We start from the raw sequence: 12,947 nt of genomic DNA, 5'->3' as shown, positions 1-12,947 counted from the left end.
AAACATGCGCTGCAATCCAACAAGCCAAGTGGTTAAAGCCTCTGTGGTATGGGGGGCGATGGCTGAAATATAAATGTGGGGAGGCCTGGCAGATCGATTATATCCCACTCCCACAAACCCGCCAAGGCAAGCGCCATGTGCTTACAATGGTGGAAGCAACCACCGGATGGCTGGGAACGTTTCCCATGCCCCATGCCACCGCCCGGAACACCATCCTGGGCCTTGAAAAGCAAGTCCTGTGGCGACACGGCACCCCAGAAAGAATTGAGTCAGGCAACGGGACCCATTTCTGAAACAACCTCATAGACACCGGGGCCAAAGAGCACGGCATTGAGCGGGTATATCTCATCCCCTGTCATGCACCCGCCTCCGGGAAAATCGAACGATACAATGGGCTGTTAAAGACGACACTGCGAGCAATGGGTGGTGGGACATTCAAACACTGGGATACACGTTTAGCAAAGGCCACCTGGTTAGTCAACACTAGGGGACCTGTCAGTCGAGCTGGCCCTGCCCAATCAAACCTTTTACGTACTGTGGAAGGGGACAAAGTCCCTGTAGTGCACATAAAAAACAAGCTGGGGAAGACAGTCTGGGTTACTCCTGCCTCAGGCAAAGGAATACCCATCCATGGAATTGCTTTTGCTCAAGGACCTTGGGTGCACTTGGCAAGGGATGCAGGAGGATGGGGAAGTCCGATGTGTACCTCAAGGGGATTTGATTTTGGGTGAAAATAGCCGATGAACTGAATTGTGTGATGTTAATTGCTGTATAACGCTGTATGTCATCACTTTTATGGTGGCTATATGCCTTATCAACGGTATTACAGTAAGAATCACCCAGATTAATGAAGAATGAACTTTGATGAAACCGAGCAAAGTGCAGCGGTGATGGAACCAGAACTGGCTTCAGCGTGCAACAGTCCACCACCACACAGCCTCTCTCCTGCCCTGAAGGACTGTTATGGCAGATGGAACCCAAAGTCATGGACTAAATGAACTCAACGGACATTTTAGAGGGATGGCCCATAGACCAAGGGAATGATATCTGTGTGTATGTATCAGAGGACAGGGAAAGTGGTGGTGATTAATTGGAAGGTATTGGAAAGTGGTGGAGATTAATTGGAAGGTATTGGAAAGTATAGGACCTGGGCATGATGTAGATGCTGTAGAATAAGGGGTGCACACTGTCCTGGTTTTGGCTGGGATAGGGTTAATTTTCCTCCCAGTAGCTGCTATAGTGCTGTGGTTTGGATTTAGGATGAGAATAATGCTGATAACACGCTGATGTTTCAGTTGTTGCTGAGCAGTGCTGACACTGGTCAAGGACTTTTCAGCTTCCCCTGCTCTGCCGGGTGCACAAGAAGCTGGGAGGGGGCACAGCCAGGACAGCTGACCCAAACTGGCCACAGGGCTATTCCATACCATATGGCGTCATGCCCAGTATATAAGCTGGGGGGAGTTGGCCGGGGGGCAGTGATCGCTGCTCGGGGACGGGCTGGGCATCGGTTGGTGGGTGGTGAGCAGTTGCATCACTTATGTGTTTTTTTCCCCCCTGAGTTTTGTTTCTCTCTCTCTCATTTTTTCCCTTTTCATTACAATTTATTATTATTAGATTTTATTTCAATTATTAAACTGTCTTTATCTCAACCCATGAGTTTTCTCACTCTTACCCTTCCGATTCTCTCCCCGTCCCACTGGGGAGGGGAGTGAGTGAGCAGCTGGGTAGGGCTTAGTTACTGGGTGGCAACTAAACCATGACAAGTAATGAATGTAAAAGATGGGTTGGCCGTGACACGGGCGGATGTGACAGCTCCAGAGGGTTGTTGTGCCAGACATGAAGATGTGGGCACAAGAGCGGAGCGCAGCCAGCTCAGGTACGTCCCTGCCAGCGATGTCCTGCAGCCTGACACACAGCCCTCGGGGCCGTCCAGGGAAGACCTGTCCTGAATATGTTTGTATCCCTGACGAGGGGGACACAAACCAAAGGCTTGGAGCTGTTGTCGTGCCCGGCCGTTTGTTATCTCTGTGTTAAGGATGCTGAGCTTTATACCTTGGTACCGTAGCTTTATACCTTGGTAGAAGGAGGTGGCAGTAGGTCACATCTTTACTTCCAAAGATGTCCATCTGCCCGTTATTAGACCAAAGCGGAGCACGGTACCCATGGATGTACAGCCGTTATAATTCTGTATACGTTAGCAGCGTGCCGAGGGCACAGGTCAGCGGAGGCTGCAGCTGGGGGATTAGAGCTGCACAGAAGGGAAAGCGTGGGTTGCCCCCTCGAGATGAATCCCCAGCGAAAGAGACGGTGGGAGCCGGCGGTGGGGTGTGCAGTGAGCCTGGCACACGGCAGGGTGCAGCAGCACCCAACGGCAACAGCACGAGCGCCCTGCGGAATGAAGGGTATTTGTCCTCTTGGTTTTGACGGAAAAAAGTCGCCCATAAGATGGTAAAGAAATGTCCAAAATTAAATGGGACTAGCTAAAACCAAGGAAGTCAAGAAAAAGGTTTATATGTTGGCAAAACTTTTTTTCTGGATTGTGTAATAGGTATGAGGAATAAGTGAGCAGAGGACTGAGGAGTGGCTGAAATGAAAAGCTACGCCCGAGGTTGGCGGGTGGTGGATGAAGGCTCAGGGCTGTCGGAAGGTGGTGGGCATAAGCCTGAAAGCTGAACTTCTTTTCTGAGCCCCTTACTTTCTTTTCCTTTCTTTTGTATTTTAATTTCCTTTTCTTGTTTGCTTCCTTGCTTTCTCTCTCTTTTTCTCTTTTTTGTATCTTTTTCTCTCTTTCTTTCTAAAACCCATATTTGGTTGCAGTTATCTTTTTACTCATCTTCCCTGCACCTTTCCAGTCCTCTTCCCCATCATGCAGCCAGCAATTTAGAACGTCGTTTCAAAGCGAGTAGTATTTACCATTTCTTCTTCTAAGATAATTCCTCAAATATGCTGGTGCACTGAAACTCCTGACCCTGCTCAGTGTAATCAAATAAATATTGATTGCACTTAACCTTACAGATCTTTAAGATTGATAGTTTTAATGGTTAATTAACAATTGTTAATTGTTTTGGTTGTGAAAAGATGTTTTTCTTCTTTTACAGCTCTTATTCCAAAGCCCGTGCCTTCCCTGCCGTGTGGGACCAACACGGCGTTGAGCCGGGACTATTCCAGTGCAGCCCACGGTCCCGCAGCCGCTGCTCACCCCCGGGAGCATCCGCCCACCCGCCCTGTGCGCAGCCAGCGCTTCCCACCTGCCAGGCACCGGCTGGGGTCTTTAACCTGTACTCTGCGAAAACCAGGGAGCAGGTGTCTTCAGAGCTGTTTTCACAGCGAACAGCAGGAGTTCCCACCTCTCCGGGGTACTTTCATATCTATTGACCTTTTTTCCCATCTTGTTAATGATAACATACTTTCTTTTCGCATTCACTCAGTGTTGTCTGCTTTTTTATTCTCCAGATTATTGTTTTTAGCCTTTGCTGTGACCTTCTGCAAAGTGGTATCTGAAATCTGGGGCTTGTGTTCTCATCAGGAACCGGAGGCAGGCTTTATCAATTTGGTAACAGCTTTCTATTGACTAAGGCAGGGCTGCGATTTCAATAGCCAAAGCCTAATGGCAGGGCAAGGACAAGTCTTGCAGGCGGGACAAATGCAGTTCTGCTCAGTTCTAGGCTGCTTTTAACTTTGTGTGATACAGACCAAGTCATATAACCTCTCTCTGCCTCCATTTTATGAGATCCAAAGTAAAATTATACCTTTTTCCACATTAGAAAGTGATACAAATAAAGAAATAAATATATAAATGCTAAGTTCGTGTTATTACATTCAGACTATTTGCTTCAAAGGAATTACTTTATATAGGAAAGTTATTTTTAAACACTATTTATTTCAGTTGTTGTTGCAAATGTTCTCTTGCACATCCAATTAAAAACCATGTTTTGTGTAATTTGTAACTTAAAAAATCAATTTCAGCTACGAGCCTTTCATGTTTAGTATTTTAGTATTAGGTATAAGACTCTGGAAGTGAGTCACAGGTAAACCATAAAATTAGTAATTGTAGTTTCTGAGGGATTGTGGAGTTTTCTGTGATCCACAGAGAAAGCTTCAGCAAACTTGAAGAAGAATAGCTTTGCAAGTGCACCTGTTACGAGGCAGAATCTATTAAAAATAAGCAGTGAGGATAGTACTATATCTGCAGGCAATATCTTTGAGTTCCTAATCTCAATTATTAATTTAAATTGTAGTACAGTTTGAACTTAGAGAAAACAGATAAACAAATAAAGTTTGAGAGTCTTAATCTGAACCACGTAAGCAACAGTCCACGGTGATGCCAGGGGCACCCACGGGGTCCAGTCCAGCCCCAGTCGAGCTCATCCCTGATTGCCTTCTGCTTGATCAGAGCACTTGCAGGACACCCATAGGTGACGGGCGCAGGCTGGGGGTCAATCGCCTCCCAGGGCCAGTGAAAGGAATCAGAAATAGATGTATTTCTTAGCTGGAATAAGGGGATTTACGTTGCTGCAAAGGTGGTTCCCGGTCAGAACCAGGTTCATGGTCATTAGTACTGTTCAAGTCCGTCTTGCGCGAGGCACTCTTGTGGCTTGCACCGTGCCAGGGAACAGTCACCCATCTCCTGCTGGCAGTTCCTTGAAGGCAGAAGTCTCTCACCAGTTAGAAGACTGCTTACCCTGAATGCACTCTTCTCCGTTGCTTCCTGTGGGCCATCATCAGACTAATTAAAAGCAGGTGCATGTCGGCGTATCGGCTGCAAGATGCCACTGTTTGTCATCCCTCCTCTGTCCTTGGACAATTCTGAAAAATGGGAAGGGAGGCTCAGGTGGAGAGTGTCTCAGGTGGACGCCGAGTTAACTCTGCCAAGCCGGACCGATTGATGAAAATCTCTGGAGAAGCGTCTAAATGTTTGACCCTGAACTCGGGATAACCACGGGGCTTTTGGCTCCGTCAGGTCACCGGGGCTAAAGCCCTTCTGCAGAACCTCAGCCTTTCCCCTCTATTCCCGTGCCTGTACTTGCACAAGCCTTAGCACACAGTGATATAAGGCACTCACCGAGTGGTGAGTGACACGGTCCAGTGATAAGGCTATCTTATACTGCGTCTGAAGTGTCTGAGGAGCTGAAACAGCATTTCCCTGTGTTGCAAGCACAATGCAATGCGCCATTAGCCCAGGGCTCCAGAGAGGTCCCAAACTGCCGAGATGGACAAACAGCTCTGGCACATGACCGAAATACCGCAGGTAGAAAGCAAAAATGTAATATAGCACCATTGTGAAGCAGTAATGTTCTTATATTTCATCATTTCGAGATCTCTCAAAATCTGCTGTCAGTCAAGACTGGCTTGCCAGGGTTCCTGTTTTTAACATCACACAAATATTTTTGTCACCTCTTCCATCAACTTAACAAAAAAAATATCACAAGACTTCCAGTTTATCCTTTCCTGCCTGATCTTTTTTCCAGGCCAAACAAAGAAAATGTCTCATCTAGATGCCAGACTGTACTTCATTTTGACTTTATCTCTCTCAGTGCAGAGCCTTCTCCTCCTCCTGCAATCCCCAGTTCAGCAGTGCAACTGAAATGACAGCTCCATCTTTCTCTTTCCCCACCTTCTATTTATTACAGAAGATGCAGAGACCTCTGTCACACGGGGAGGAAAGTGAAAAAGGTAATTGTGAGAGGAACACAGCATATTTTTCTCCTTGGTTTGAGCACTCACTTTTTTTTCTTGTTGTTTATATAAATTATACATCCTTGCCCATCCACTTTGCACCTCCAGTGTTGCTTGTGCATCCTGAGGATAAAAATAGCTGACTAACTCTGGCTGATAAAAGATCTGAAAAAAGAGTGTCAGTGGGAGTGTGACTGCCCTATCTTTTTAGTTAATTAAAATGTGAATGTTTCCTCCATCTCAAGCCCTCTGTGATTTTGTTCCTTTTCTTCCAGAATACCGAACTTGCAGTGTTACATGCATTTGTCTTAGAATGGGGACGCCGAGCCACGTAAGACTAAGTGCCCCTGCTGGGGGGTCTCTGTCCCACCCCGCTCCCAGCAGGTCCTCAGGGACCTCTCCGGGGGTTGAGCATCTCCCAGGATGGAGCCCCGCAGCCTCCCGGGGCAGCCTGCCCCATCCTCACAGTAAAAAGGTGGGGTTTTGTGTTCAGACAGACTTTCCTGTATTGAGTTCATGCCGTCCAGGGTGGTACCTTACTCACCGTGTAGCCCCTTTATTTTAGGGGGAGTAGGATGTTTGTCAGTGCTAGTACAGCGGCCAAAACTGTTCTGTAGTTATAGTACTGACATTAAAAATGAAATCTGGGGTCTGATCCCAAATCAGCTCACCTCCCTGGTCAGCACAGCGTCTGGGGAGCCCCAGTTAAACTGATCCCAAGATAATCCAGCACTTCATGGTCCGTTGCAAAAACTATTACAGATCTGCTGTCATATTAGCTAACTCTACTTTTCATTTCCAGCATCTTGCGATGCAGATGGTCTTTCAACTCTGGTTGCATCTAAATGGGAACCCAGGTGGCTGAAAATCAGCTCAGTTCACAGGGAGGCTTTGAACCTGACAATATGCCTGGCGTACTGTCAATGCCTTGGGCCACCCTGGGACTGCCTCAGCTGGGTATCGATTTGAGACTGATACGCATACGCACTCTTACTGTTTTGGCAGTTTTTAATAGGTCTGGACCAATCTGGCATTTCTGGGGGCCTTTTTTCCTGAAAGTAAACATAAAAAAAGAAGGAAGGTATTGCTTAATAAGCAATAGGCCTTTTTGTAAAATGAAAAGTGAATGGTAAAAAGTAGCACTGGGAACTCAGGCAAACCAGTGGGAAGCTGAAAGTACCTGTTCATTTAAGCCCTAGACGCGGCATATCACAGGTCAGGCTTCAGCATGTTTCAGTAATGGGATGGACGTTTACATGGACAATAAAAATGTTCAGTCGCAGAGACAGTAATAAAGTAATAAAAAGAAATAAAGCCCAAGACTTTCAAAAGAAATGGAAAAATCTGTGTTTCAAGTGAGAAACCCATTTCTGGATAACAGGATTGTAAACAAGATTTTTAAGGTTTTCTTCTTAAGTTATTCTCCATCTGTATCTGCACATTCCCCCCAAACACCAGGTATTAGTCTTGCTGGAGGCAGGTTAGGTTAGAAAAGACTCCCAGCCTCCTCGGGAATGCAGTTTCTGGTATTTGCAGTCTTAGATGTGCAGAGCACAAGTGTTTTACAGATCACTGGGACAAAGGCAACACCTTCCCCTTGGTTTCCTCTTGGTTTACACATTCCCGCCTTGGTACCTACAGAAGTGGCCAGTTTCACCCCAGTGTAGCAGAAGGAGATGTACCCTTTCTGCTCATGTGGGTATGAGACTTTTGTCTTCTGCGTCTGCTCAGGCAGCAGCTTCAGATGAGTCATTTTCTTACAGCAAACTGCAGTGCTATTAACAACATTTTATAAAGCATAACAAGAATCATTGGTCTTCACAGTTCCTGGGGAGGAGGGAAATTAATCTTATTTTCACTCATGGGACAACATGAGGAAGCACCTTATGAGACTGAATATTACAGGACTGCAAATCATTGGTGTTAGGGCAATATTACAGTGCAGACTCTCACACTCAGCTTTAATGATGGTGTCAGTTCAAGCATCACTGTTAAATAATATCATCAGGTCCCTTATACGACTCATTTTGAGGAAAATTGCAAGTTTCAACCGGGAGACTAGCAAAAATAATTAAATAGCTTAACTGGAAATCTAGGAAATGTATGTTATGAACAGGCTTGAAGAAACGCTATCAAATTTTTGAAAATGTGTAGTTTTATCAGGACAGAAAAGCTTCATCTATCATTTACATCTCAGAGCAGAAGCGGGATTTTTGTGTCTTGGGCTTTTGGGCCGGCACACATGGGTTCAGCTGGCTGCTGGGTCTGCACTCTGGAAGACATTTCTTTGTGGTATAATAGTGAGAACTTCAGAGGTTTTTTTTGCCTTGATCCGCTGTACAGCCAGCGTAATTCTTGAATTGGGGTCAAGTGGCTGTAGCCCAGGTGACTTGCTGGAGCAATCCGTCTGGTTGTTCAGGAGTTGTCTCTTTCAAAACTCTCTTTTGTTTTACTGTTAATTCCTTCATGCTTTCCTATTTCAGGTTTATCTTCTGAAAAAGAGGAAGAAATTTCAATCTTGAGAAGGATTTGAAAGGTAGAGGTTTCTGTAGTTGTATGTGTTCACTACTCATGTACATAAAGGTCTTGCCGAGGTGATAAAAAGGAAGGTCCTGGGCAGGTGGTTACAGTGGACAAGCCAAAACACCCAGAAGATGGAAGGCAGCTGTGGTCTGCGAGTAACGGTGATCCAAAATAACATGCTGTTTGTTTCATTTTGGAAGTAGTCAGAAGAATCATTTTATGTATTGATACTCTCTTACGCCTGCTGTGAACTGTAGGTCTCAGGTCCCAGGTCCCCTGGCACAATGCCTCAAGTTCCTCCAAAGGAAAAGAATGAAAGAATTTCAAAGTGTGCTTGTGTCATGGTTTAACCCCAGCCAGCAACCAAGCCCCACCCAGCCGCTCGCTCACTATCCCTCCGGTGGGATGGGGAAGAGAATCAGAAGGGTAAAAGTGAGAACACTTGTGGGTTGAGATAAGAACAATTTAATAATTGAAATATAATAATAATAATAATAATAATAATAATAATAATAATAATAGTAATGAAAAGGAAAACAACAAAAAGAGAAAGAAATACAACCCAAGAAAGACAAGTGATGCAAATGAAAAACAATTGCTCACCACCAACTGACCGATACCAAGCCTGTCCCTGAGCAGCGGCCCCCGGCCAGCTTTCCCCCTAGTTTCTATACTGCGCATGACGCCATACGGTGTGGGATAGCCCTTTGGGCAGTGGGGGTCAGCTGTCCCAGCTGTGTCCCCTCCCAGCGCTTGTGCCCCTCAGCCTCCTCGCTGGCAGGGCATGAGAAGCTGAAAAGTCCTTGACCAGTGTCAGCACTGCTCAGCAACAACTGAAACATCAGTGTGGTATCACATTATTCTCATCCTAAACCCAAACCACAGCACCATAGCAGCTACTAGGAGGAAAATTAACTCTATGCCCACCAAAACCAGGACAGCTGGGAAAACTTGAAGAAATGCTAAATTTCAACTAATTAGTAAAAACAATCTCTCTAGTGGAACTGGGTTCAGTGCCTTCCTCCTTTATGATGTTTGTAGAGGTGGTTTTGCTTTTATTTAGAGAAGTTCACTTGATTAGACATTTTACTACACAATATAATAATTAGGCAAATAAATGCATAGTACCTATGTTTAACTTAATGTAATTTTCTTTTGCATATGTTCAGTTTTTCATTCCTTTCATATTCTAGAACTAAATATTTTGAAAGAAAATGAAGACTCTATAGAAAGAAGATAACACCGAGCACCCTTTTAGCATGATGTGCTAAATCAGAATTTAAAGAATTGTCTTTATTCTCCAATTTGTTATATGACAAAACCTTCTTTTTGCTGCTGTGCTGGGGGAACAGACATTCATTCAAGTAAGTTTTTATTCCTAGTGGCTCAGATCAATATATTATAAGAATTCTTAGAATAATGAGGAAAGACTCTTACATCCTCAGAAAAAGACAATATAGCAGTGAAAGAAATAGCCATAGGAAATTTGTCAGAAGGGCAATTTCCAGCTAAGGAGAACATATATTAATCTCTGCTCTAAAAGTCAAGTGTTTTTGTTGCTGCTTCCCTATTGTTCAGTGTTTCAGGTCCTTAGGTGGCTATCAATTTAAGTCCCGTGCATTTGAAAAACTAAAGAGAAACCAAGCAAGTTTATAAATGTCAGGAATTTAGGGTCATGAAACAGGTAAGTCCAATTATTCCTGTTCTTAGATCTCCCCCATACGCACTTGGGCATTTTTCAGAATAAGGACATGGCTTTAAAAGAGACCCAACTAATTTACAACAGCAAAAAAAATCAGGTCTCCAGAAAGCTTCACAGATGGCTGTGCTTCCTCTGAATGATCCATGTATAGAAGCCAGTTATTATTAGTATTTGTTTATACCTCGGTAGCACTTGTTCAGATTTTGGGACTGTCAACTTCTAGGTGCTTCCTGGACACAGAAGAGAAATGGCATTTTGAACAAAATAGTTTAAAAGTTATTGTGGTTCTTTTCTGGAAGCTTGACTGTTTTAATAATCTATGTATTTACCCACATAGGGTTTCTGTCTAATGAAAAAAAGTAAGCACTAACTTAAATGATGACTGCACAGGAAGAAAACTCCTCCTTTATCCTCCTCCTTTACTTAAATAATTTATCCAGTCCCCCCCGAGTCACTGTTTCATAAGACCCAGTCTCTCAGGTACGTAACAGTACCACAATATAATCTTATACTAAGAGGGACCAAGTCTGTTTATTCAAATTCTAAACTCATTCCTCTCATAAGCAAGGAACATTTGGACAAAAACTCATTCCTAGAAATCATTTCCTATGAGAAAGTATTTGTTTAAACCCAGAGACTTAACCAAGCCAAGCATGGTTATGACTGATTTGGACTAATGTTAGTTTTCAAAGTTGAGAAGCATTTTGAGACTAATCCTCATAGTATTTACTCTGCATCTCATAAGACCGTTTACCCTGGGGAGGGCTTAACCCTGCAAGAATTTGTGGAATACTGTGAGAATAATTCTCCTTTTCACACTTTCCTTAATAACCCAGGCAGTGATGCAGAAGAGTAGGATTATTCTAGACAGTTCCCAAGAAAATGCTTGTACATGCTAATGAGGAGAAAAAGCAAGCACCAGCGTTGTTCAGGCTAGAGACAAGAATCCCAAGGAGAGACATGAGAAGTCTTTAATTATGTAAAAGCATATTGCAAAGAACAAAGCATTAAGCTGTTATCCATGTCCACTCAGGGCAGAGCGAAAATGGATAGTCTTAAATTAGAGCGAAGGAGAATTCTTTAGTTCTTAATAAATGTTTTTCTGCCGTATTTAAGAGCACTTGGGCACTGGAACAGCTTGCCCATGGAGGCTGTGGGTCTGCATCCCTGCTCTGAGAGTGAGTTGGAAAACATCTGTGGGGAACGGGTCAGATCTGTGTAATCCCATTGAGGCTATGGGGTGATTTAAGGCATTTAGAGTCCCTTTCCGTCCCTTGTCCTACTAATAGCTGACTTTTATTTCTCCTATATTTTAGTTATATGTTTAGTAATTAAATGTGACCTGAGATTAAAAGATCCTTAGGTCGTATAAGTCTTAATTTATGAAGATTCAGGACAATCCTGTGAGGCCACTATTCCCATTTTACAGATGGGGAAACTAAATAAGGCAGATAAAGTGCTCAGTGATGCACACAGAGGCTGTGGTTTCAATCGAGCCCAGGAGTGCTGACTCCTCTGCTTTTCCCTTCCCTACAAGCAGACGCATTTATTTTCCTGTTACTACCTCTGCGAAATACTCCCTTCCTTGCTGTCCAGAAAGGGCTTTCTCCTCCTTAGAGTGATAAAGTAGCGTGATCTGAAATCTGGGCAGCGCTCGTCTCCGAAGCAAAGGAGTAAATGAATCTGGTGGGAAGGATGAGGCTAAGCATGTAGGGAAGCAACGGATAGTTTGCTGTGAAACATAGCAAAAGGAAAAAACTAATGAAAAGACCAGAAAAAAGGCAGTGTAACTGTTGTTAGTGGGGTGTCCTTTCCAGTGTGATCTTTTTGTGTCTTAGAAAATTTGTATGCTTTTCAGACATGATAACAGCCTATCAATAACAGTAATAAAATACTAACTTTTTCAGATATTGTTTTTGTATACATCCTCTTGGCTTTAACTCATTTTTTTCACTGAGTTGCCTTCTGTCTTGAAAGCATTCCCATGAGGTAAATCAGTGTTTTGTATCTCCCTGGGAGCAACTGCCTCAGAAGTCCACAATCTTTTTCCACCTGATATTTGAGCCACACATGAATAATAATAATAAAAAACACTATGAAGGGAATTATTTTGTTAAAATGCCTTGTTTCAGTCAGATTAAGACTCATTTTTCATCGTTCGTTGGTCCAACTCCTATCACCCAGCTTCCTCACCTTCAGGAAACCTACACCAAGAGTATGTGCACAGAGCTTTAAGCTCCATTTCACTAATTATCAGTTCTTTCCACACTGAAGTCGGCTTGGATTACTCTACGTGATTGTTCAGTCCTCTTAGTAAAACACTTGATTACATTTGGTTTCTAGGTAAAATGGTAAGTTTTAAGCCCTGAATCTTAAAAATTTGGTGAGGGCATTAGGTGCTGAAGTAATAATAACAACATGCAGCCAAAGCAAGCGCCTGTTGACCTCTGTAGACATAAATTGCTCCGAAAGGTGACCAGGCAGAGTCTTCTGACGAGGGTTCAGCTCTGCAGCAGGTGGTTTGTGTTCGTGCAGGAACGCATCCCCGGTGCCCGTCCCGGAGGACTGATGAATCCTCGGTGTCTGAGCAAGAGGGTCGCTGCCCTGCCTGCTGGCTTCCTTCCCCCATCTTCCATCTTCAAATCATTTTATCAATCCAAGATAAGTAACGACATCTCACAAAACTCCTCTGAGAACGTAATCCCTCCATCTCCAAGGGGAAGCTCCTGCCTTACGTTGCTACGTCCCTGAAAGGGGTCTGTGCCAGATCCCATCTTTGGTGCAGTTTCCAGATTCCACAGCCGGAAAATGTTCTTCCACCACACCTGAATCAAGAAAACAGCTTTTATAAATATAGCTTACAAAAATTTGGCTGGCTAATTAAAAGAAAATGGAGCATTTGAGTCTAAACCCCCAAATCCCAGACAAAGCAATTTGCAGGTTGTGGAGTGGCTGAACTTGGAAGGCATCAGGGCTTTCACCACTTTGCTCCATGCTTCTTAGTTCTAATTTGTCCAGCCTCGGGTTGAAAAGCCAACTAAGCAAA

The 12,947-nt window shown here is 44.0% G+C and overlaps 1 long non-coding RNA gene across 1 annotated transcript in view; it reads left to right on the top strand.

Moving 5' to 3' along the window:
- LOC140656097 (uncharacterized) overlaps positions 1-8,633 on the top strand; it is a 28,819-nt gene extending 20,186 nt beyond the window's left edge. The window contains exons 2-5 of the long non-coding RNA XR_012043973.1: positions 3,099-3,356; positions 5,535-5,673; positions 5,952-6,151; positions 8,160-8,633. This is a non-coding gene — a long non-coding RNA (uncharacterized lncRNA). The remainder of the gene's footprint in view (positions 1-3,098; positions 3,357-5,534; positions 5,674-5,951; positions 6,152-8,159) is intronic.
- Positions 8,634-12,947: the final 4,314 nt, after the last annotated feature.

This window comes from Ciconia boyciana, chromosome 8 (genome assembly GCF_034638445.1).
Source record: "Ciconia boyciana chromosome 8, ASM3463844v1, whole genome shotgun sequence".
In the NCBI taxonomy this organism is placed as follows: Eukaryota; Metazoa; Chordata; class Aves; order Ciconiiformes; family Ciconiidae; genus Ciconia; species Ciconia boyciana.
This window is presented reverse-complemented; position numbering and strand designations above follow the sequence as displayed.